The sequence below is a fragment of the Mustela lutreola genome, chromosome 1 (assembly GCF_030435805.1).
Source record: "Mustela lutreola isolate mMusLut2 chromosome 1, mMusLut2.pri, whole genome shotgun sequence".
Taxonomy (NCBI): Eukaryota; Metazoa; Chordata; class Mammalia; order Carnivora; family Mustelidae; genus Mustela; species Mustela lutreola.
The window spans coordinates 95113986-95137964 of record NC_081290.1 but is presented as its reverse complement, the minus strand read 5'-3'; the positions used below and the strand labels follow the sequence as shown (position 1 = coordinate 95137964).

General features: G+C 36.5%; 1 protein-coding gene across 1 annotated transcript in view; it reads right to left on the bottom strand.

Moving 5' to 3' along the window:
• The window catches only part of LOC131828777 (bifunctional heparan sulfate N-deacetylase/N-sulfotransferase 4), a 246817-nt gene that overhangs the window by 43952 nt on the left and 178886 nt on the right, over positions 1-23979 (bottom strand). The gene's annotated exons all lie outside the window — the stretch shown is intronic.

The following is a 23979-nucleotide window of genomic DNA, read 5'->3' as shown; positions in this document are numbered from 1 at the left end:
TGATATACCCGATGCCTTCATCCAAACAGTTTGTTAATACACCGAGTTTGGCATCCATCATTTTTTTTTCCTTCTGCCTTTTTTGAAACAAAGAGCGAAGACATCTGTCTATAGAAAAAAGTGGAAAGTTTACGTAAGGAGTTTCTTGGTAACTTAAAGTTTTTTCTTCTTTTAAATTGGAATGAGAGAAAAATTATTTTTGGAATCTCACATGAAAACTTTTAAAAATGATGAATTATAGTATGTGAAAGAATATTACTGGTTGCCTGCAGATTTATCTTTAAAGGCGGTATCCCTCGGATCATATTTACAGTTCATTCTTTCTCTGTGGAGTGTATTCAAAGCTTTTTATTCTAAAGCTCAGAAAAGAGAAAGGCTATTTTAAAGAAGATTCTTTACATAGCTTGTTTAGATAGAAATTTAAATTAAATCCCCCCAAATCTTTGTTGTTACAATGTTCTTACTTGAGACTCATGTGGAATCATTTCAACAGGCTCGGGGTATCTATGTCTGTCAATAATTTTTACATTGGCCAACTTTTCTCTCTCTAAGCGCCTCCTGCCCCCTGAAAAGGAAGTGTCCTCTTGGCAGGACTTAATTACAGAGTTTCTAGAACATAACATAGTATCAGTAGTTGATGACCATATAATTGCAATTGTTGTCATGAGAACTTCTTTATAATCGCCGCAAAATAATATACATTTGATCCCAGTAAGTATGCATTTATCTCATGTCACTACTGTAATTAAGAAATAAGACAGTATAAGTAGTGTGCTTCAGGATAATTACAGTTTCTCAGGACTGAAATTATTATGAAAAGCCAGGCTGCCAGCTGAATGCCTGAAGAAATATAATAATGTCCTAGAAATCTACCACCTGCCCTCTAGCATTATTATTTTAAGATGGTACTTTAAGGCACCTGTGAGTGTCTAAAATATGACAAAATCATAAACAAAAATACCACTTGGAGAGTACTCTAAAGATTATTTTTATATCATGAGCAGATGTATATTATCATTTTATTAGGGTATTAACATAATGCCTTAAAAAGATTTTTGTCCCAGATTAGTTTTAAATCATTTATCTGGAATTTCCTTAGGAGAACAAGCTTTGTTTCCGAAATGGAAGTATCAAACTAAATACAGGGCAAATGGAAAATCTGTCTCGAGAGGGAAGCAGAGTCCGAAGATGTTGTGTGGTTCTAAGCTGTGACGTGCTTCTGCATTTAAATGTCCCTTTGCTGAAACAGAAGGAGTGACGTGGCTGTGCTCTTTGCAGTCACTGTCGCGCAGGGCAGCCTGTTTACCTGCCTTACTGGTTGAAAACAAATTAGTGCATGGTCAATTGACTGCACTTTAAGAAGAAAAATTCTGCAAGCGCAGCTTAACTGTGCATATCTGACTTGCTAAAAGCACCTATTGTGCAGACAGAACATTTTAGTTTTAGCATCGCTGGACAAATGACTTGTTTAAAAAAACAAAACGTATTCGGAGAGTGCAGGGAGAATAAGATACATGAAGAATAGGTATAGTTTGAAGCATTAAGAAAGGAAGTCAAAGAATGTGCAATAGTAGCAAATTAATTTTTCACAAGCTTGTGATATATTGCTACTATTTTTAACATGACTGTGCATGACCCTCTGCTTATCCTGTCCTTTTATTTATTTATTTTGAGTGTTATTTTCTTACTTACACAGTAAGAACACTCTTGCTCAACACTCCCAAAACATCATCTGGAAAAGGTATGACTGACTGTGCGCCACTGGTGCAAATGGTTAGAGAAGCAGCTCATTGTACTTCACAATGTTGCAGCCCAGAGGTATACATTGATTCAGACAAGCAGAAATCTCTCTCTCATGCCGCAAAGACAGGCAGGGACACCATGTTCGATGAATGAGTTTGAGAACAAACTATCAAGCGCTAATGTCTGTAGGCTGACTGTGGCAGGCCTCTCTGAGAGTCCCTGAGGTCTGGGAGCCTTGGCTTCTGTCATCAGGTGGCCTCTAGGCTGCCTTTCCATTGCTTTCCACATTTCTGCCTACATCCCTCCCTCAACTCATGATGGTCTTAACTCCCTTAATACCAACATGAAATAAGTCTACTATCTTCTTTTTGTCTGGTGTAAAACTGAACACTCTTGAACAAACTTGAAGGCACTCTCATAGTCTAATTATTCATTGGAAACATAAAACAGATTTTTCAATGTCAGATGCAATAGGCTCCCACCGAATCTGAGAAGATCACTACCTGTGAAATAAATCCACCTCATGATGTAACTATAGTCCAAGGAAAAGGGAGGCTTTAGATACAGAAATATATAAAGCTTGATAATAAGGACTTGGAGAAAAATAATTCCACTTTATGGATAATCCTTAAACATGGGCAAAAGGACTGTCATAGTAACAAATGGGAAAGTATATAATATGTGAGAAAGTGGCTATCTTCCTGAGTGTTTAGTTACAAATTACATAACTTGTTGTTTTCTATAGCATTTTACTTTGCATCTGATCAAGTCACTAACATACAAAATAACGGAGAAAGAAAAAAGAAAAATAAAATAAAAAACAAAGGCCTAATTTTTATTCATAAAATGAAGCAACACCCTCATCTAACTTGAATGAAAATATTTCCAGATTTCCAATACCAGAATAGCTTCCTTGCTTTTCCTACTTGTATGGCAAACGGAATGTCATGGTAAATTGTATGGATGTTAATATCCATAGCCAGAATATCGAACACAGTATCTTAAATTAGAATTTCAAATAATTTTGCAGAGCATACATTTTTACTTGAAGCAGACATTAAGTATTTGGTTATTGGGTCTGTGCCTTATAGTACCTTTGAAGAGCAAATCATTTAGAGTAGTCAGATATATGTTCATCAGAAAAAATACATTACCCTAACAAATTAAGAAAGAAACAGTAGCTTCACAGAATAAGAGATACACACTTCTTTAAGGCAGCTTGCCCTGTGTCATGCCACAGCACAGTACTTTTCAAGAGAAGCACTCAATATTAGCAGTTAGTTTTCATCTTTGCTTTTGTGGTCCTGCTGGTGTGCCCCTTTTCAGAATGATTCCATTGTGTTTAAAAATATGCCCATTAGCTTGTTAAATTATTGATTAGGCTTTTAGTTCTCATAAAATGTGAAGACAGATGGAATATAGGGGAAGACATCCCTGACCACCCATCTTATGGGCTTTGGCATTCTACTCATATTTTTTCTATAAAGAGCAATTTGTGTCTTTATTTTATTTTGGATACAGGCTGGAACCATACAGGAATTATTCAGTGCCAGGTTTGAGTGTTAGACATTACCAATTTGAATGTCAATATATGTTTAGATCTAAACACACAAGACCAAAAAAAAAAAAAAAAAAAAAAAAAGAGCCACTCATATGTATGATATAGTGCTTATAGTGCTTGTACAATACTTATAGGCACCCTAAGTAATACCTTTTATGTCCTGGGCAACTAATAGTTTGGTAAATGTTTACATCTATGTTTTCAGATATTTACTTGAACCTAGTATTTACTTGAACCTAATATATTATTCTGTCACTCAATATAAAAGACCAGCATTAGCTTGGAATTCATCATTGAGATATACCACTTTATTTTTAAAAAATGTAATACAGGGACACCTGAGTGGCTCAGTCAGTTAAGCGTCTGCCTTCCGCTCTGGTCATGATCCCAGGGTCCTGGGATTAAGTTCCACATCAGGTTCCTTGCTCAGCGGGGAGCCTCCTTCTCCCTCTGCCAGCTCTGCCTGCTGCTCCCCCTGCTTATGTTCTCTCTCTCTCTGACAAATAAATATATAAAACCTTTTTAAAAATGTAGCTCATACTGAATAATTGATCAATGATTAATCTTTTTTTTTTTTTTTAAACACACTATGTTGTTGAATCATAGTGTTACTTTATTTATATAACTTTGCCATATGATCCTGGGTTCTCCTTTGTTGTATTGCTTGATTAGGCACTAAAAAAGCATTCAATTTTAGACAAAAGGAAACAAGTACCAAAGGGTTCAAGTGGTCTTTGTGAGGTTATACAGGAAATCCCAGAAAATCCAATGCTCAAAGTTAGGGCATGTGAATTCAGAATAAGTGCTCTTTCCCACATAAGTTTCTACCAAAGACTCTGGGAACAAGTTCATCTAACTTCCTTTTATTTCCTGTTATCTTTTTTTTTTATCATTTTAATTACCTGGTAGATTTTATTTATAATAATCTTAGGTTAAAACTAACAACATTTCATTGTATAATTTTCCTAGAATTGGGCCAATAACATTTCATTTACATATTTTTATCTATTTTTTTAGAAATGGACAAAATAAAAGTAAGTGTTTCAATATCTACATCTCTACACACATGTACATTTTAACTGATAATTGACTGAACATTTCAAGATAATATACACTGAAGAGAAATTATTATCTTATTTGGGAAGATTAAGATGTTTCTTAATAGAAATGTGTCATAGAACTAGAAAGTAACCCCAACCTTCCAATCTTAAGGAAACATGTTTGATTTTAACAGACTTGTCAAGACGTATTCCTCTAAGAACTATTCTTAGAAAGAAGAAGGAGAAGGAGAAAAGAAGGAAGGAAGGAAGGAAAGAGAAGCACAGACAAGTTCCCAAATCAAAACTATCTTACCATCCGTAGGTCAGATGGATTGGGGGGGGGGGGAAGGTGGGAAGTAGGCTCCTAAGAATGGTTTAGTTCATGTCTTTAAATATGCACAGATTAAAATCCAACTATCGATTCTCCTACTCAGGCTCCTTCCCTAAGTAAAGGAGGCTCTTGTTCCATGTGACTTTCAGTGTGGTTTCCTATGAAAGGTACACCACCACAGGCATTTATAATTAATTACTCTTCTTTTAGTTGATGTTTTAACATCCCATACCTTTGTCTATTAAAAGGAAGACTTGCTTGGGTATGTGAAAAAATTAGACTTTTGTTTTTAAATAGGAGCAGGTTTAATGAAAGAAATAATGCCAATCAAACAACGTAAAAATTAAGAGATAGGGATTAAAATATTATCCTGGGAGTCTTTATTTATTGCACAAGTCAGAAAATACAGAAAGTGATTTTGGGTTGCTGGTATAACTTATATTGGTTTGGTCTGGCTGCCGTGGGACAGTACCAGCATCAATCTGGAACCAGAATGCCTGAGTATGAGGACTGTCTCTGCCTCATTGTACCAAGTAACTTTCCTGATTCTCAGACTTCTCTACTGAAAAGGAAAACAACTTAGTTTACAGGTCTATGTGATGCTCTATGAATTGGGGTATGCTAAACTATTTTTTAAAAGATTTTATTTATTTATTTGACAGAGAGATCACAAGTAGGCAGAGAGGCTGGCAGAGAGAGTGGGGGAAAGCAGACTCCCCGCTGAGCAGAGAGCCCCATGCGGGGCTTGATTCCAGGACCCTGGGACCATGACCTGAGCCAAAGGCAGAGGGTTTAACCTACTGAGCCACCCAGGTGCCCCACTAAACTATTTTTAAAAATAAAAATCATATGAAAGTTATCATCATTATGCATATTCAATCAAAGTAAGTTATAGGATAGTTAACATGTCAAATACTATTTTAAATTATTTGATTTATGTCTCAGAGAGGATATATTTTATAAATAAAGTAGGCATTTTTTCATTCTGGTGAAATCAACTGTAAATATATTATCTTTATGATAATTAACGGGTTTTCTGTTAAACCAAAAAATGTTAAATACATCTATACCAGAGTAAAATTCACCAAGTTTGATACCTAATATAAGAAGTTCTTTGGTAGTCTTCATGTTATTTCTTAATAAATGCAAGTCTTGTCCTCCAGAATCACCACTGACAGCTGCAGTTAAAAATCAATATAGGAGGAGATTGTTAAATGGAATCCTTTGTTTCATTTCAAAAAGTGCAAAGAGTAGATTTTAAAAACAGACACTACTAAGGGGTAATAGTGCCGTGAACTGATGTTTTGCCTTATTCCTTTGCAGCCTAAATCAGAGAGCATCCCAACCCTCTCCCCATCTCCTTGTCCTCCAGGACACTGGCAAATATGTATTATGTATTTGTTTGGTTGTTTTTTGTTGCATTCCTCACTCGCATGTTAGAATGTAAGCTCTTTGAGCCCAGCCACTCTATTATATCCTCAGTGTTGCATAGATGCCTGGCACATACTAGGTGCACAACAAATATAAAAAATGAATTCTTGGTAACATGAACTTCTTTTCCTAATAGAAAATGTGGAGTGACTTAATAGGTTTCTAATTATTCCCCATATTCTAAAGACGTGAGGGGAAAAACAAAACACTATCCTAAAACTCTGAAAACAGCTGGCATTTAACAGGATACGATGAATTGCTAAATTACATTTTTTATTTGTGTTTTCCATTTCCATTATCAGGCTAAATGCAACAGAAGTTCCATTCTGCATCTGATTATTTACCAGTGTCCTAGTTTTTCAGTCATAATATTTGGTTAGTGAATTATTAACAAATCAGAACTGTTTTGATTCAAGACCAACTAGAGTGTAAACACTCATCTTCCTGAATAAAGAAGTTGGGCAGTGACTTCACCAAAGCAGCAGTAAATAGGGCAGCTGTTCTAACAGAGAACAGAAGGCTCCTGCTATATTTCAATGAACAGGAGCTTTCTTCTTCTTTTTTCTTGTACATTATAGAGGCCTAAGTCATTAAAAGGCAACTCATGCTTCCAACCATATCATTATTGCATATATTTGTGATTTGTTTTCCTCTTAGTAGTCAAATCAGAACTGAGGTTTTAGATGTCACGGTAATTGCCTTTTAGAATGCCCTGGTTTTGAGCAAAGATCTGCCATTGTTACACACAAAGAGACAACCAAAACCATTTTCCATCTGAGCTACTTAGCATTACTCTCTTCAAGAGCTCAATCTTCTTTCCAGCCATGTTGCAATGATGCCACATAAAAGTTACTGAAGTACAAAATCATAACTCTAGGAATAATCATGGCATGCCAATGGGTAGAGAAAATGTGTCCATTAGTCATCAATGTAAGAGGCACTAATAGTCTCAGAATTTGACAGTTTTCACTGAAAAAACAAAAAGTCATCTCTATTTATTCAATTGAAATATATTTATTAAGTGCATACTTTGTGCCTATTAGTCTATTAGGAACTGGAGATATAATCATGAATGAACTATGCTTAGTTTTTGACTAAAGGTGCTTAGGGTCAAATGGGAGTTATAGAAAAGAAAATAGCAGATTATAATACAATGTGATTTGGAAATCCTGTGATCCTGTGACTTGCAAAAAGGTTCTTGAGAAATGGGACCTTGGAGTTGAAATCTGAAAGATGGCAAGTTACAGACACTTTAAGTGGGAAAAAGGGTTGGATTAGTGGTTGGTGACATTATGCTGAGGGCATGGGGCTTAGACAGAAGGTTCTATGTATGTAAAAGGGGTTGATGAGAATTGCATTTTAGAAACTAAAACTGCAAATCCATAAAAGGTAGTGGGGTCATAAGAGAAAGACAAGTTCATGTAGATCTTTTAACTTCTTAAAGGTTTTTTTTTTTTAAAGATTTTATTTATTTATTTGACAGAGAGAGATCACAAGTAGGCAGAGAGGCAGGCAGAGAGAGAGAGGAGGAAACAGGCTCCCTGCTAAGCAGAGAGCCCGATGCGGGACTCGATCCCAGGATCCTGAGATCATGACCCGAGCCGAAGGCAGCGGCCCAACCCACTGAGCCACCCAGGCGCCCCTAACTTCTTAAAGGTTTGAACTTTAATACTAAAAACAACAGGGAAACAATGACACATTTTGAGTAGGGATGAGACATAGTCAGATATACATTTTAGGAAATACCCTGACTGCCTTACAAAAAAGTGTATAAATTAGAGATTAGGAGGCTTTTATGGGCATATGATTGATATATAATGATGACTTGAACAATAGCAATGGGAAAAGAGAGATTAAACAGGTACAAGTGATGTTGAGACAGTGAATCTCAAGGAATGATGTCAACAACATGGCTCAATAAGAGGTCTCTAATTCTTGTCCAGCCCACACCAACAACAATTTGATATATATCATAGACAAACGTAACACGGAAGTAGCTATAGGATCCAGTATCATATGCCAAGGAACCTGGAAGGAGTATTTCCTCGTCATGAATCAAGTAATAGAAATACAGACTTTGGTCCCAGATACAATCCCCTTTGGTCCCCTGCAGTGGTCTGTAAATTGATGTCATCCTCTTTTGGATGTGGTCCAGGAGAATACTCTCTTAGACAATCACCTACAGACAAGACAACCTTTGTGGAAGTCCAGGTTCCTGGTGGAGAAGTTCTAGCACATCACTGTTATAACAAAATTATACAAGTTTGGATATATTGGAGAGGCTAAGAGAAATAGTTTGACTTTACCCACATCAAGTATCCCCCAAAATGCTACAGTTCAAGGCCAAGAGAGGTTTTTCTCAGCCCATGATTTCTCCTGGGGAGAAAGTAGGATGGTATGAACTAGTACTTCTAGAGCTGTACAGAATGCTGCCAAAGAGATTCATTTCCCTTACAACTTACCAGAGTACTGAGGCATGGACTGTGTGACTGGAAGGTGGAAACAGGCTTGGCAAGTGGCAGATAAGCTCTTATTTAAAGGGACATGGACCCTGCTAACTACTTCTCAGACTCCATTGAGAAGCCGGTCCAACAGCCTCTGAGCACACTCTTCCCACAGATTCCCCCCTACCAAATAGCCCACAGGTACCCAGTGCTCTGCATCCCTCCCTGCACATTCTTTCACCCTGTGGCTCTCTCAGTGCATGTTCCCAGGGGTGGCAAGAACAAACCTTTAAAGACAACTAATGAGCACATGCGGAAAACTGGCCAGAATCTGTTGGCCACAGAGAAACCACAAATGTAAGCTTTAGCCCCACCCTTGGGAAAGCAAAAGGGAGTCTGTCAGAGTCCATCCTGGTATGTTGCAGGATTAAGAGAATTCATACAAATTTAAGAATTCAGTCGAAAGAGAGAGCAAGAATTCTGGAGCAAGTGTGTTCATAAAAAGACTGAGAAAGCCTCAGAATCCCTAGCAGAGTTGAAGGATGACATTTTCCCCCCAAAGTCAATTAGTGAAGACTGGAAGAGGTGACTATGACTTCAAATGTGTCTACGGAAAAGAAAGACCTCGAGGAACATAAAAAATCAAGGAAATAGGACACCACCAAAGGATCACAATAATCTTCCAGTAACGGACCTTAAACACATGAAAATTGTACAGTATTATTCATCCATGAGAAAGAAGGAAATCCTACCAACTGCAACAATATGGATGGACTTTGTGGGCATTCTGTTAAGTAAAAAAAGTTAGACAAAGAAAGGCAAATACTGTATGATATCACGTATATCCAAAAGCCAAACTCATAGTACCAGAGAATAAAAAGATGGTTACTGGGGAGTGGGGGGGTGAAGGAAATGGGGAGATGTTGGTCAAAGGATACAAACTTCCACTTATAAGAGGAATAATTTCTGGGATCTAATGTACAGCATAGTGTTTACAGATAACCTTATATTATATACTTGCAAGTTGCTAAGAGTAAATCTTAATTGTTCTCACCACAAAAAAAGAAATAGTAATTATGTGAGGTGATGAAGGTATTAACTAATGCTACTGTGGTAATAATTTTTTGAAATATATGTAACAAATCATCACATTGAACATCTTAAACTCACATAATATTATATGTCAATTATAGCTCAATAAAGATGGGGAAAAGGTAACAAGTCTATAATGATTTATATCTGATAGCATGTGAGGGTTTAAAAAAAGAACAGATTAGATATTTTACCCTATTTCCTGGCTTAGGTAACTGGATGGATACTGGAACTAACATCATAGAAAATGATAAAGGAATGAATAGAACAAAATGTTAAGGGAAATAAAAACTTTAAAATAGTAGCTATAGAGAACCAGACAGAGAGTTAAAAAGGGAGGCATAGACTTGCTGTGGCTGCTCTGAGAGTCTTTGTAAACCAATATAAATTTGTATAGACTTCAACATGCATGATATTCCCCAGCATTACACTAGTAAGAAGCCAACTATGGATCTGAAGGGGAAGACAGTTGAATTCTTATAGAATTGGGGATTTACCAAATTAATGAAATGGAGGAAAAGAGGGACAAGGGATTTTTTAGTAATGGTTGGAAGACAGAGATAGAAATTATCCCCAATGTGCTTTCCAAAACTAGTAACATCTCAATTATTTATGTATTTATTTTTTTAAGAAAATTATGTATTTATTTATGTATTCGAAAGAGATAAAGAAAGTGAGCAGGGGAAAGGTCAGAGGGAAAGGGTGAAGCAGACTCCCTGCTGAGCAGGCAGCCCAATGTGGGGCTCAATCCCAGACTCTGAGGTCATGACCTGAGTGGAAGACAGACACTTAACTGAGTGAGCCACCCAGAAGTCCCTATTTTAAATCTTTTAAAAAATATTTTTCTGTATTTTTAAAAGATTTATTTATTTTATGGAGGGTGGCAGAAGGAAAGGGAGGGAGAGAAAGAATTTCTAGCAGACTCCCTGCTGAGCACCGAGCCAGATCCAGGATTTGGTCTCAGGGCTCTGAGATCATGACCTGAGGGAAATCAAGAGTCTGGCACTTAAACAACTGAGCCACCCAAGTGCCCCCTTTTTTACATTTTAAATAACTCACTTTATGGCTTCAGGTTAGCCATATCAAAATACTTTTACCTATAATTTTCTACCAAGGAGCACTGAGAAGCATTGACAACTACCAGACATTTTTAACTCCACAGAACTCAGAGTTCTGAGTTCTACTACCTTCTAACTGTTCAAACAGCAGGAAAGTAATCTGATAAGTAACAATTACAAAACTATCGATATGCAGTAGGCCCTTTTAAAAGAGGAGCAAAAGAATAAAGAATTCACTTATGCTGATTCTCTTTCTCCTACCTTTAAAGAATTATGATGAAGAAGGCAAGTAGGATCCCTGAAAAGAGGGAAAAATTACTTCCTAGGCTAGATCTCAAGTTTTAACTATATAGAAGGATTTTTAAGCTTCTTTCTAGGTCTAGCTCAGTTTTCCATGGTAGGACTCATAAATTTCTTTCTTTCTTTCTTTCTTTTTTAAGATTTTATTTATTTATTTGAGAGAGAGAGGGGTCAAGAAGGGGGAGGGTCAGAGGGAGAAGCAGACTCCTCACCAAGCAGGAAACCCAATGTGAGACCAATCCTCGCACTCCAGGATCATGACCTTAGCTGAAGGCAATTGCTTAACCAACTGAGCCACCCTGCTGCCCCTAAATTTCTTTTTTGTTCCAGATGACAACAGGGAAAACATCTTCACTTGAGTTACTTTACATATAATTACAAGGAGTAACACCCCTGAGGCAAGGGATTCCAAAGAGCAAGAATCCCTTAGGTGCATGGCTTCAGTGACATTTGAAGGAGTTGGTGAAAGAGGTTGAGCAGAACTTGGACTTCCCACATCCATTCTCTGTGCTATAGGGGCCAACCATCACTGCTGTGACTCCTAATGAACACATATAGGCCTCCTAAGAGTGGTAGCATTTGAATGCCTGCCATGCCGAGACCATCCTGGATGAACTGGTGTTAAACAGTGAATTGGTGGTTGTAAATAGACTCAACCAAGCCAAGAAAAGAATCAGGGGGCTTGGAGAGAGGTAAGGAGAAACCTCCCATATAGAAGTACAAAGAGAAAAAAAATGATGAAAACAAAACAAAACATCCAATAACTGGGAAAATATAAAAAAATATAATATCTGCTTATTTAGAATAAAATAATAAGAGAATACAGTAGAAGAAAATTTAACATAATAATAGCTGAGAAATTTCTAAATTAATGACAGATACACCACCACAGATCCAGGAAGGTCTGATAATGACAAGCAGGATAAATGCAAAAGAAACAGACAAACAAATAAACAACACCTATGAATCCAGAGGAAAACTACAACTTACCTGTAGGTATACAAGGATGAGAATTATAGTGGACTTTTCATTAGAAACCATGCAAAGAAGAGGCAAATGAATTAAAATATTTAAAATGTTGGACGATTAAAAACCACTGATTTATATCTCTATATCCAACAGAATTATCCCTGAAAAATGAAGGAGAAATAAATACTTTCACAAAAAAAAGCAGAGGAAATTTTTTACCAGCAGAATTGCTGGAAAAAAATTTTAATTAAAAAAAATTAAAGCAGTTCTCGAGGAAAAAGAAAAATGTTGTAGTTCAGAATCTACATAAAGAAGAAAATATGTTTGAAGGAATAAATAAAGGCAAAGTGAAATATTTTACTTTTTTATTCTTAATTGATCTAAGAGATAATTGTATGCAGCATTAATAGTAACAATGCTTGGGGCGCCTGGGTGGCTCAGTGGGTTAAGCCGCTGCCTTCGGCTCAGGTCATGATCTCAGAGTCCTGGGATTGAGTTCCGCATCGGGCTCGCTGCAGCAGGGAGCCTGCTTCCCTCTCTCTCTCTCTGCCTGCCTCTCTGTCTACTTGTGATCTCTCTCTGTCAAATAAATAAATAAAATCTTAAAAAAAATAGTAACAATGCTTGAGTAACTACACCTTATAAATAAATAAAAAGAATATAAGGTCACAAGGAATGGGAGGAAAGAATTGTGAATACTGTGTTACAAGGCACCTGCACTACACAAGAAGCAGAATAGTGCTATTTAAAAATAGTCTTAGGTTACTTAAAAGGTATGTTGCAAACTCCGGACCCATCACTAATTTTTTAAAAGAAGTATAATTGATATACAAAAGGGAAGATAAATGGAGTCATCTAAAATGCTCAATTAAAACTAGTGAAAACATAAGAAGAAAAGGTTTCAAAGACCAAAATGCAACAAATATAAAACAGTTAAAACATGGTAGATACTAATCTAACTCTATCAGTAATCCCATTAATTATAAATTAATGGGATATATACATCAATTAAGATATAGAGATTGTCAGAATTGATTTAAAAAAGACCTAATTATATGTCGTCTACAAAAACTGACTTTACATATAAAGACTCAACTAGGTTAAAAGTAAAAGTATGGAAAGATGTATCATGCTGACACAAAGCAAAGATAGAGTACCTACGATAACTTCTGAAAAGCAGGCTTCAGAATAAGAAAGATTATCACGGATATATAGTATATACACTGCCAAGAGCAGACACCAGATTTTGCACAGTCACACATATACTTTCTCTCTCTCTCTCTATCACTCACACACACACACACACACACACACACACACACACACACATTCAGGTATATTCATGTACAGACATGCATTCACTTGCACATTCATTTATACACATGTGTGCACATACACACCTACTCCAAGCTACTGTGGAAACAGCACTGAGAGAAGAAAAGAATTTTTATTTGGATTTAAAAATCACAACTTTCAGCCTAAAATATCTGTAATGTTCTTATAAATGAATGTAACTATTGAGTTACGGATTCGTGCTTAAGATGTTCTTACGGAATCCTCTACCCCATAGGAAGTAGGGTCCAATGTAGCTCAGGTGAGAGTTCTTATAAATGTATATATTCATATGTTTTCCAGTAATGGTTTTCTAATGGGTCACAGTGATACGGTACCTTTGAAAGTATTTTATCTAAATATTTTAACAGAAGTAATGTTTATGTTAAAACTTATTTTTACATATGTTAAATCAATATCTCTTGTATTATTGATTCAAATTAGCTTATAGAGGTTTTTGTTCCAATATGGAAGTATCTTTGTTGTTTTTTGTTATTTTGTTTGTCTATTTTTGTTTTTTACCTTCTTTTTCTTTTAGTAAAGAACTTGTATAAAGGACATGATCTCCAGCTTGTACTAAACAAAGCATATTAGAATAAATCCTCTACTGAAACAGCACAATTGACAATATCAAAGTACATATTCTGATATTTAAAAACAAAGGTATTGAAATTTTGATTACAGTGAACCAGGTGGCTAAAATGGGTTTAGTTTGGGGACCAACCCTACTGTGTGATAGTGACTTCACAATGGTTTTGCCATGTATATATAAAATCTAAGAAACTAAAATTTTTCTCTCCATTTCACCTTTTCCCCCTTCTCTCTTTTTCTTCTTTGCTACTCTCAGTTGTATACTGATTTAACTATGGGTTTTGCTAGCCTCAGTATTTTTGTTACACTAGCAAAATGTTCTGTAGTTCCCAAGCTGTCAAATCTGATCTGCATGCTAGCAGGCTATATTTTAAAATACATGAATAACATTGTGAACAAAAACATTCCTGTCAAGTGTCCATTTCACAGTACCAAAACAGCTTCATCCTTGGTTATCTGTTGCAGCAGGTCTTTGAGATTTGAGTGTTTAACATGTGTCATATCCTGACAATCTCCTATTACAGATGATAGTCTGCTATTATAGATTAAAACGTGTAGTCCATTCACTACTGTTGGATCTCCTAGAACATTTGGATCTGGTAACTCAACAAACAGCTGCAGTAACACAAAGGGATTGCTGAAAGAGATTTTGGGTTGACAGAGCACTAATTTTAATAATGACAAATTGTCTCACAAATCAGCACTTTTCATATTCATGACCCTTCTGCTCCTGAAACAAAGTAATTTTATGTGCTGGAAAATTGTCTCTGTGCTTTAATTGGTACCCTTTTAGACATCATGTGTTTCTATTTCAGCACATCTGACATGAGTTAAATGTTTCCTTAGTAATATTTATCCAGTGAAAAGTCAGAGGTTAGCATGTGAATGGAACTTCTTTTTCACTCTTGTGCATGTCCATAACGCCTTAAACATGGCTTTATCTTATTGTTTATTGTATTTTAAGTAAGTAATTAATTATGTCTTCCACTAGATTCTAAGCACACCTGGAGGAAGGATAAATCTTAAAAGATTTTTTATTTGGACAAATCTCTAAATTTTAGTGATAGGATCCCATGTGCTTCTCTGGGAAATGTATAAAATTATTACAAATAAAATGAAATAACTATTGGGATTTCTACAAATATTTTTTAGACATACATATCAAAATTTAGAAATCACAAAGAGTGAAGTGGAAGACTGATCAATATATGATGGCTTAAAATATTTAAATTAAATGGAAAGCAATTAATTCAAATTCTGCAGGCACTCATGCAGTTTGAAAACTCTTTATGCTCATAATAAAATTATTATTATATATAATATTTATATTTCCATGAACTTACTATTTAATAGGGAAAAATCAGTTTTATTGAGTTATGCTTACTAGATATCATTGACAATTAATTTGTGGAAACAAAAATATAATCCAAGAAAAATGTCAACAAAGAAAGTAAGATAAAAATTATGAAAACAAGCAATGCTAACATTGTAAGGCAATTGGATGAACACAATACATAGCATTTGCTTCTGTGTGTTGGCATGGGTGTAGTCTAGGCAGAGTTCATGAAATAAGAGCAACTTTGATTAGACTTTGCATATAAGTAAATTTTAACGACTTTAAGAAGAAGGTGCTTGGTATTTTGCTCTGGGTAGAAAGGAAAGCATGAAAATGAGACACAAAGGTACTTTGGAGAAGAGCCAATTTTATGACCTGATTGTGTCTTCTTAAAATTCGTATGTTGAAGCCCTCACCCCCGATACCTCAGAGTGTGACTGCTTTTGGAGATAGGAATTTTAAAGAAGTAAATATGTTCAAATGAGGCCCTGAGGATGAGTCCTAATCTATTTTTAACTGGAATCATTAGAGAAAAGGAAAGTGATACCAAGGATGCATGAGGAGAGGAGAGAACATGTGAAGATACAGTGAGATGGCAGCCATGTACAAATTTGAGAGACCTCAGGAAAAAAACACATCTTTGACACCTGGATCCCAGACTTCTAGTCTTCAGAACTGTGAGGAAATAAATTTTTATTGTTTAAGCCCACAGTCTGTGGGATTTTGATATGGTGGCCCTAGCAAACTAATGCAAGGAGCATGTCATTTTAGCAGGAATAGAGGACTTACATAATGAAGCAGTGGGATCCAGCTTAGGAAACTTGAGGGCAGATGGAGGAGATCACTGAGTCAATCAGCATTGAGAAAGATATTTAGAGGGGGGTATCATAGGGCAAAGGAATGGGTGGCATGTGAGGCTGGGGGTTTATCTCACCTTTTTTTTTTTTAAGATTTTATTTATTTATTTGACAGAGAGAGAGAGATCACAAGTAGGCAGAGAGGCAGGCAGAGAGAGAGAGAGGAGGAAGCAGGCTCCCTGCTGAGCAGAGAGCCCAATGTGGGGCTCTATGCCAGGATCCCGAGATCATGACCCGAGCCGAAGGCAGAAGCTTAATCCACTGAGCCACCCAGGTGCCCAATCTCACTGTTTTATGTACTAAGTGTCTATACAGGTAACTGTCCCCCTTCTTCATTCTTGGAATTAAACATGGAACCGAATGTACATCACATTCTTCTAAGTATAAAGAAAAGTGCCTGGAGTCATTAAGGAACTCTTGAGATGAACACAGAACTCACTTTCTGGGAGCTATTTGCTGCTTTCCTGAAAGTCATTGTCTCCTTCATGTGATGATTTCACATTGCCAATTCATGGTGAAGAGAAATAAATATTTGTAACACAAGCCATCAGGTTTTGAACTTGGTATAACGGAATAGGTTACACACCATCGAATATTATCTAATTTGTGAAGTATGATAAACCTCTTAAATTTTTGTGCTTTATAGTTTATGGCTTTGCTCATTACCTCATAGATTTTGGTAGAACTAATCACTCTTGATCGGAAAATTAGTTTCTCTGAGATACCATCTGCTTTTTCGTTCAGTAAGAAAATGAGAAACATATGATGAAGGAGTGAGTGATGGAGAGAAAGAAATCCAGCGGCTACATAGCACTGGGTTTTACTCATGTCCTTATCTCCAACTCCGCTTATTGGCGAGTAACAAACTGAAGTTTTGATTATTTATGGGTGGGTGTCAAGAGTTTACGTTTATGAACCCTTTGCAAACAAAAGAACTCAGTAGAGGACTGAGAAAAACAGAAAAGATACCTTTCTGTGAGTATGTGGAATTATCTTTTAGACAGGCCCAAATAGATTATTTTAAGGAGGTGCATAACAATAAATTCATTATGAATTATACTCAGAAAATGACTGTGCAATGACAAAAGACAAATTTAAAACCAAGTATTCCTAAATGTGGCAAAGTTTTATTCTCCAAGAACCTGAATTCAGAATCATGTTCTGTATGAGAAACTAGGTTATTACGAAGAAAAACTTTTAAAAGCATTTGGGTTTATCTTCAGATATCCTAAGGAACAAGAGCAAACTCTTTGTTTACTGTAAAAATTATTTTACTTCAAAAGTTAAATGTGATTTATAATATAAAAAAGCTGGATGAATAGAAATTAGCGAATATTGTAACAACCATATCTGAATTGTTTTAAGAATCATGCAGAAAAATATTATCAACTGGAACAAGAGCTCAGTGCTTTAGTGACAACTGTTTAAGGAGACATATGCCTGGACATACATCCATAAGGCTTAGTGCTGACTTATAGGTTAACAAGGATAAGTTGACATTCAGCTGCAGGTACACAGAAGAGTCTCTGTGATTAAAACTTACAAAGCACTGCCGGTTTGTTGGCACAAAAACAAACAGGCATCCATGCGTGGATCTGCTTAATAATTATTCTATGAAATCCCAAACTACCTAGCTTAAAGTAATTTGGCATTTAAAAACCTTCAAATATTAGATAATACACCTGCTCACCTGGAGCACGTTCAATGCATTTATTAAAGTAATGAGTTTGTTTTCCACATGCAATTTAACTTTTCACCTTTCGGGCTGCAGGTAAACGAAGAGACATGGATAATCTACCCAGGGATTGATTTCCTACTTGCTGTCGCTAGGCAGTCTCAAGTTTTCTTGAGTTCCTCCATCATGGTAAAAAAGGAGGTAGATCTCATGTAATTCTTTGTCTCGATCCTAGTAAGCCTTCTAATTTTTGGTTTTGTATATTGACACCTTTGCTCTCCCCCCGTTCATTGCAGCCAGCACTCATCTTAGAAAGTAACTACACTTTACTACAAGTGAGGGAAATTCCAGGGAAAAGTAACCTAGCTGAGAAGTATAATCAGTTCGGCCTCAAGCTGCTTTTTCAGTATGGGTCAAACTAACAAGCATGTATTTGCCTAGTCACTGATTCAGGTAACTGAGGTTTAAAAATGTCTAATCACTAGCACTCACAAAACACCTGCACTTTAGTCTTTGCAACTGCCTTATAGCACTCATTTAATTGACAGAGAAGCTAAAACTCAAAGAAATCACATAATACAATAATACAGGCTGAACTTTAAACGCAATAGTTTGTGATTCCCAAACCCAGGCTCTTAAACACTATTCTGTGTATAATGTAGTGCTTTTTTGTTAATCTCTGATTTTTTTTTTTCTCATATTTGATACAAATTCCCTCCTTTAACGTCTTTAATTTCGTTGGCCTTCTTACTGCTTTCCTGATCAGCTCAATGAGTAACCCTTGACTCTGGCTCTCATAAATACAGTCTATCTTTTTTTTTTTTTTTTTAATTTCCTCTGTAGAGATGATGGCAGTCTAGCTCCTGGATCTTACATCCCATAAGCATGTTGATTTTTAAAATTTTTTCTCATCATAAATTTTTTTTTTTTTAATTTATTTGAAAGACAGAGATCACAAGCAGGCAGAGAGGTAGGCAGAGAGAGAGGAGGAAGCAGGCTCCCTGCCGAACAGAGAGCCTGATGTAGGGCTCGATCCCAGGACCCCAGGATCATGACCCGAGCCAAAGGCAGAGGCTTTAACCCACTGAACCACCCAGGCACCCCCTCACCATAAATTTTTGATACTTTGATGATCAGAACCATTAATTTATTTCTATTTCAATTTTGCTTTCCTTTATTTCCTTTCTTTTCTCCTGTAAATGTCATTTCCACCTCCAGGTCCTCATCCACACATCTCTGCTGAGCTGTCAATTCTTCACACCTACATTTAAGGCATACTGGATATTATCATACTTTCTTAAATAACTTCCTTCATGGTATAAAGCATGCACATCTACATTTTCAAATGAACTTTCATGGATTTTTATATCTCCAAAAAGCACATGAGTTTGAGCAAAAGAACAGCTACACACTTTGCCTCCAAATTGAATACTTCAATTTGTAGTGCTTTCTTTGGGAAACGGGGGTATATTCTTTCAGATTGCTTTTCCAAGATGCTTGAAAATTGCTCATTTTAGTCCATTTTAAATGGATTTGAGTCCCACTCTAGGCAGGTGATGAATATACAAATTCTATAACTGGTTATTGCTTATCAAATATTGAGAAGTAAACAAAGTAGTGAGTAGACTGAAGATGACCTTGAAGGATATATAAAGTCAAATAATAAGCACATGATCGTAACATCTATGCTGAATGTGAACACTCTGGCAGAGATAATAAAACTTGTGCTCACATTAGGTAATAAAGTGTTTGAAGTCAAGACATAGTTGGAACAAAGCACAAAACTCAAGAGAGGTGCAACAAAATTGATAATCCTCACTGAGGTTTACAAAGACCTTTAGAAAATGTCAAAGCAAACATCAGTCATAAACTTCTTTCTAAAATGTTGTGTGTTATCTCCAAATGGAACAGCTGCACCTTCCAGGGAAGTAGTCTTAGGTGGGGAAAAAGCACAGAACTTAATTTCAGATGTACCTGCATGTAACTTCTGATTTCATCATTTTGTACCTAATGGCCTTGGGAATTTACTTATCCTCGCAGAGCCCCAGTGACTCCATCTGCAAATTGAGGATAATGATACCCACATTATGAGGTTGTTGTGAGAAGGAAAATACTTGGCTCATAGTAAACACAAAACCTGTGGTTTTGAATGTACAATGAATGTACAACAATGACAGAGGCAGGCCTTAAGAAACTGTGGCATTTTCCTCAAGCTATTCTTTGGAAATCCAGGTTTTTTATCATTCTAAAGCTTTTGTTATTTTTATCCACTGATGGTTCTTTTAGTCAATGTAAAGCAAGTATACAAATTTTGAATAGTTAAGAATGTAAAGTTCTTCTTTCTAAAGTGTCTTGACATCTGTTTTTGTAAATCCTACATGTGTACCATTTTCCAAGTTACAGTTTGGTGGTAAGAATATTTATAAATCTAATATAGTTTACTGAGAAAACTATAAGTCAGATAAGAAGATAAATAAAATGTTAGAGCAACTTTAAATAAGTAACAGTAGGCCATCAGGGGCATTTTGATGAAACTTCATTAATATAAAAAACCTGTATATAGAATCACCTGATAAGTAACAGAATAGGACTCATTTATGGGAAGTTCTCTAGAAGCCCCAGAACACTTTTCCTCAAGTCGTCACCACCAAATATTTTCACGAATAATATGGAGGTAGACTACAGTGCAGAAACTTTCCCCGAGCAGGAGTTAACAGTTGTTATCCAATCTTAGTATAAAGAAGGGGCTAAGAAATAAGGGTTCCTGCAGCTTCTTTTCCAGTATCTCTAAACAACTTGAACTTTACCCTATCTTTTTCACTCCCCCTGCTTCTTCCAAATAGGCTAGGCAAGGCTGGACCACCCAAAGTTAATCCTGTGTACACTCATTTGTCTTCAGGGAGCTTTTTCTATTAATTACCCACTCCCTTCTCCTATCCGAAGATACACTCTTGCAAATTTATTCTCCCTAGTCTCCACTGTCACTTTGCCTACAATCTAGTCTCTTTATTCTAAAATAGCCTTCAATTTACTTATACCCTGGAGCTGCCATGCAAACTTTCTACTAGCTCCCCCTGACTGAAGTTTTCAAATTCCTTCATTTTTTTTTTAAAGATTTTATTTATTTATTTGACAGACAGAGATCACAAGTAGAGAGGCAGACAGAGAGAGAGGAAGAAGCAGGTGCCTTGCTGAGCAGAGAGCCCAATGCTGGGCTTGATCCCAGGACCCTGGGATCATGACCTGAGCCTAAGGCAGAGGCTTTAACTCACTGAGCCACCCAGGCCCCCCAAATTCCTTTATTTTTAATCCTTAGCGCTGACTCATTTGTACTTTTATATTTGGCCTTGATTTTTGATCTATACCAAAAACTCTCTCTTTTGAAAGTCACTAATAACTTTCTACTTGACAAATCTAGAGGACTTCATCCCCCCTTGACATTTGAACCCTATTTGACAGTCTTGACTTTTGTCTGTCTGTGAGATACTTATCTTCCACAGGGATAACTCTCAGTTCACATTTCCTTTTTCTCTAATATTCATTCTTCTTCCCTTTACTTAAAAAGACCTCTGAGTTCTGCATACAATCATTCCTTCTTCCCTTTCTTTCTTTCTTTTTTTTTTTTTAAGATTGTATTTATTTATTGGACAGATTGAGAGAGAGAGAGAGAGAGAAAGCAAACTAAGGTATGGGAAGTGGCAAGGAAAGGAAGAAGAAAAAGCAGGCCCCCGGCTGAGCAGAGAGCTCCATGAGGGGCATGATCCCAGGATTTTGGGATCATGACCCAAGCAGGCAGATGTCCAATCAACTGAGCCACCCAGGTGCCTCTTTCTATATGATATCCTCTTATTTATTTATTTATTTATTTATTTGACAGACAGAGATCACAAGTAGGCAGAGAGGCAGGCAGAGAGGGAGACACAGGCTCCCTGCTGAGCAAAGAGCCCGATTTGGGGGCTCGATCCCAGGACCCTGGGATCATGCCCTGAGCTGAAGGCAGAGGCTTTAACCCACTGAGCTACCCAGGCGCCCCTCTTTATGCCATTTGACTTTGATTCTACTCTGGCACTTCTCTTGCTGTAGTCTAGTCCTTTCCTTTCCATTTCTATCATTCTAATGTAGTCTTTTTATTTCTCCTTAGTTTATCGCAAGAATCTTCTGATTGGTCCAACTTCCATCTTTGCCTCCATAATTCATTCGGCCAACAGCCACCACATACTCCCCACAAAGCATATATCTACCTTTCTCCCTCAGAAATCCTCATTGCTTTTAGTTATCTATTGAGTAGAGTTGACACTGATTCTACATGATTTGTGACCCTTCATGGTCTAATCCTAGAAGCCCAGGTCTAGACTCCAGTATAACTGTATGCCACTATCATTTCTCAAACATATTTCTTTTTTTTTTAATTTTTCTTTTTTTTAAATTTAATTTTATTTCTTTTTTCTGTTCCAAAATTTATTGTTTATGCACCATGCCCAGTGCTTCATGTAATACATGCCCTCCATAGTACCCACCACTAGTCTTAACCAACCCCCACCCCTCCCCTCCAAAACCCTGTTTGTTTCTCAGAATACACAGTCTCTTACGGTTTGTCTCTCCCTCCAGTTTCCCCCAACTCACTTCTCCTCTCCATCTTGCAATGTCCTCCGTGTTCTCCACTTGTCCTCACAGAGCCTCCAGCAACTTATTAAGTGCAGTTCATGGTTTCCTACCTGGCCACTTGTTCCCATGGAGGTTTCTGATCCGGAAAGTTGTGATTCTATTCACTTGTATGTGTCTCCAGTTTGGGGGATAGTGGTTTGCCCTGTGACCCTACTTATCTGACCCATCTATGAAGAATTACTAATTTTTGACTTTGTTCAGCTTTTTATTTGTTGTTGGGATGGAATGATGTTTCCAAGCTCTTTACGTGCCAGACTGGAAAGCTATAGTCTAGATTGATTTATAATAAAGAAAAGCAAAATTATAACACATGAATTATCTTTAAACTTGAAACACTTGTAATCTGGACTTTGGTTTCCCATCTTAACTCTGCAATATTTAGAAATCTCTAGATTATTGACATCTATGGGAATTTTCACTTAGGTTATAGATGCCAAAGGCAAAGCTAATGGAATGAAATAAGATTCTGCAGGCTTTAGTTGAGGATTCCTTTGGGATTTGCATTAATGGTTTAAAAAATGTTTTAAAAAATGTTAGTTCTATGGTATATATACACAATGGAATACTATGCAGCCATCAAAAGAAATGAAATCTTGCCATTTGCAACAACATGGATGGAACTAGAGCGTATCATGCTTAGCGAAATAAGTCAAGCAGAGAAAGACAACTATCATATGATCTCCCTGATATGAGGAAGTGGTGATGCAACATGGAGGCTTAAGTGGGTAGAAGAAGAATAAATGAAACAAGATGGGATTGGGAGGGAGACAAACCATAAGTGACTCTTAATCTCACAAAACAAACTGAGGGATGCCGGGGGGAGGGGGTTGGGGAGAAGGGGGTGGGATTATGGACATTGGGGAGGGTATGTGATTTGGTGAGTGCTGTGAAGTGTGTAAACCTGGTGATTCACAGACCTGGGGATAAAAATATATGTATATAAAAAATATATGTTTATAAAAAATAAAAAATTTAAAAAAAAAAAAATGTTAGTTCTAATGTCACATATCTTTCACAATGTTAGTGACTTAAATATGAAAATCTTTACTAATGCATTGTTTAGAAAAAAGAGGAAGACATATAAGAGAAACCCTCTAATTCACAAAATGCTACACTTTTCTGTACGCATTATAAATCTGTGTAATAATACTTTTGACTATGAAGTAACTCCTATTTCCCACCCAAGTGAGATAATTTTTTACTGTAATGCGTATCACACATTTCTCATCTCTTTGTCCTCTCATAACTAACACATACATAATTATTTAAATATGAAGGAATCTAACTTAAACCTATTTTATATACACTATCAAACAAAGCAGAAGATGGAAAACAAATAAGCAAAGAAATGAAAAACAGGCTGTAATAATTCGTTTGAAGTCAGCCTCTTTTCTCATCTGCATTGCCCGAAATATAGTTGCATGATGGATATTATTTCTTTCCTTTTTTCCTCTAACAAATAGTCTGTGGTACATGTATAGCCTTGATCTAATTAATATACCACCCTATAAAATTCCTACATTATGCATCTGTGGGCCACTTCACTGTTAATTT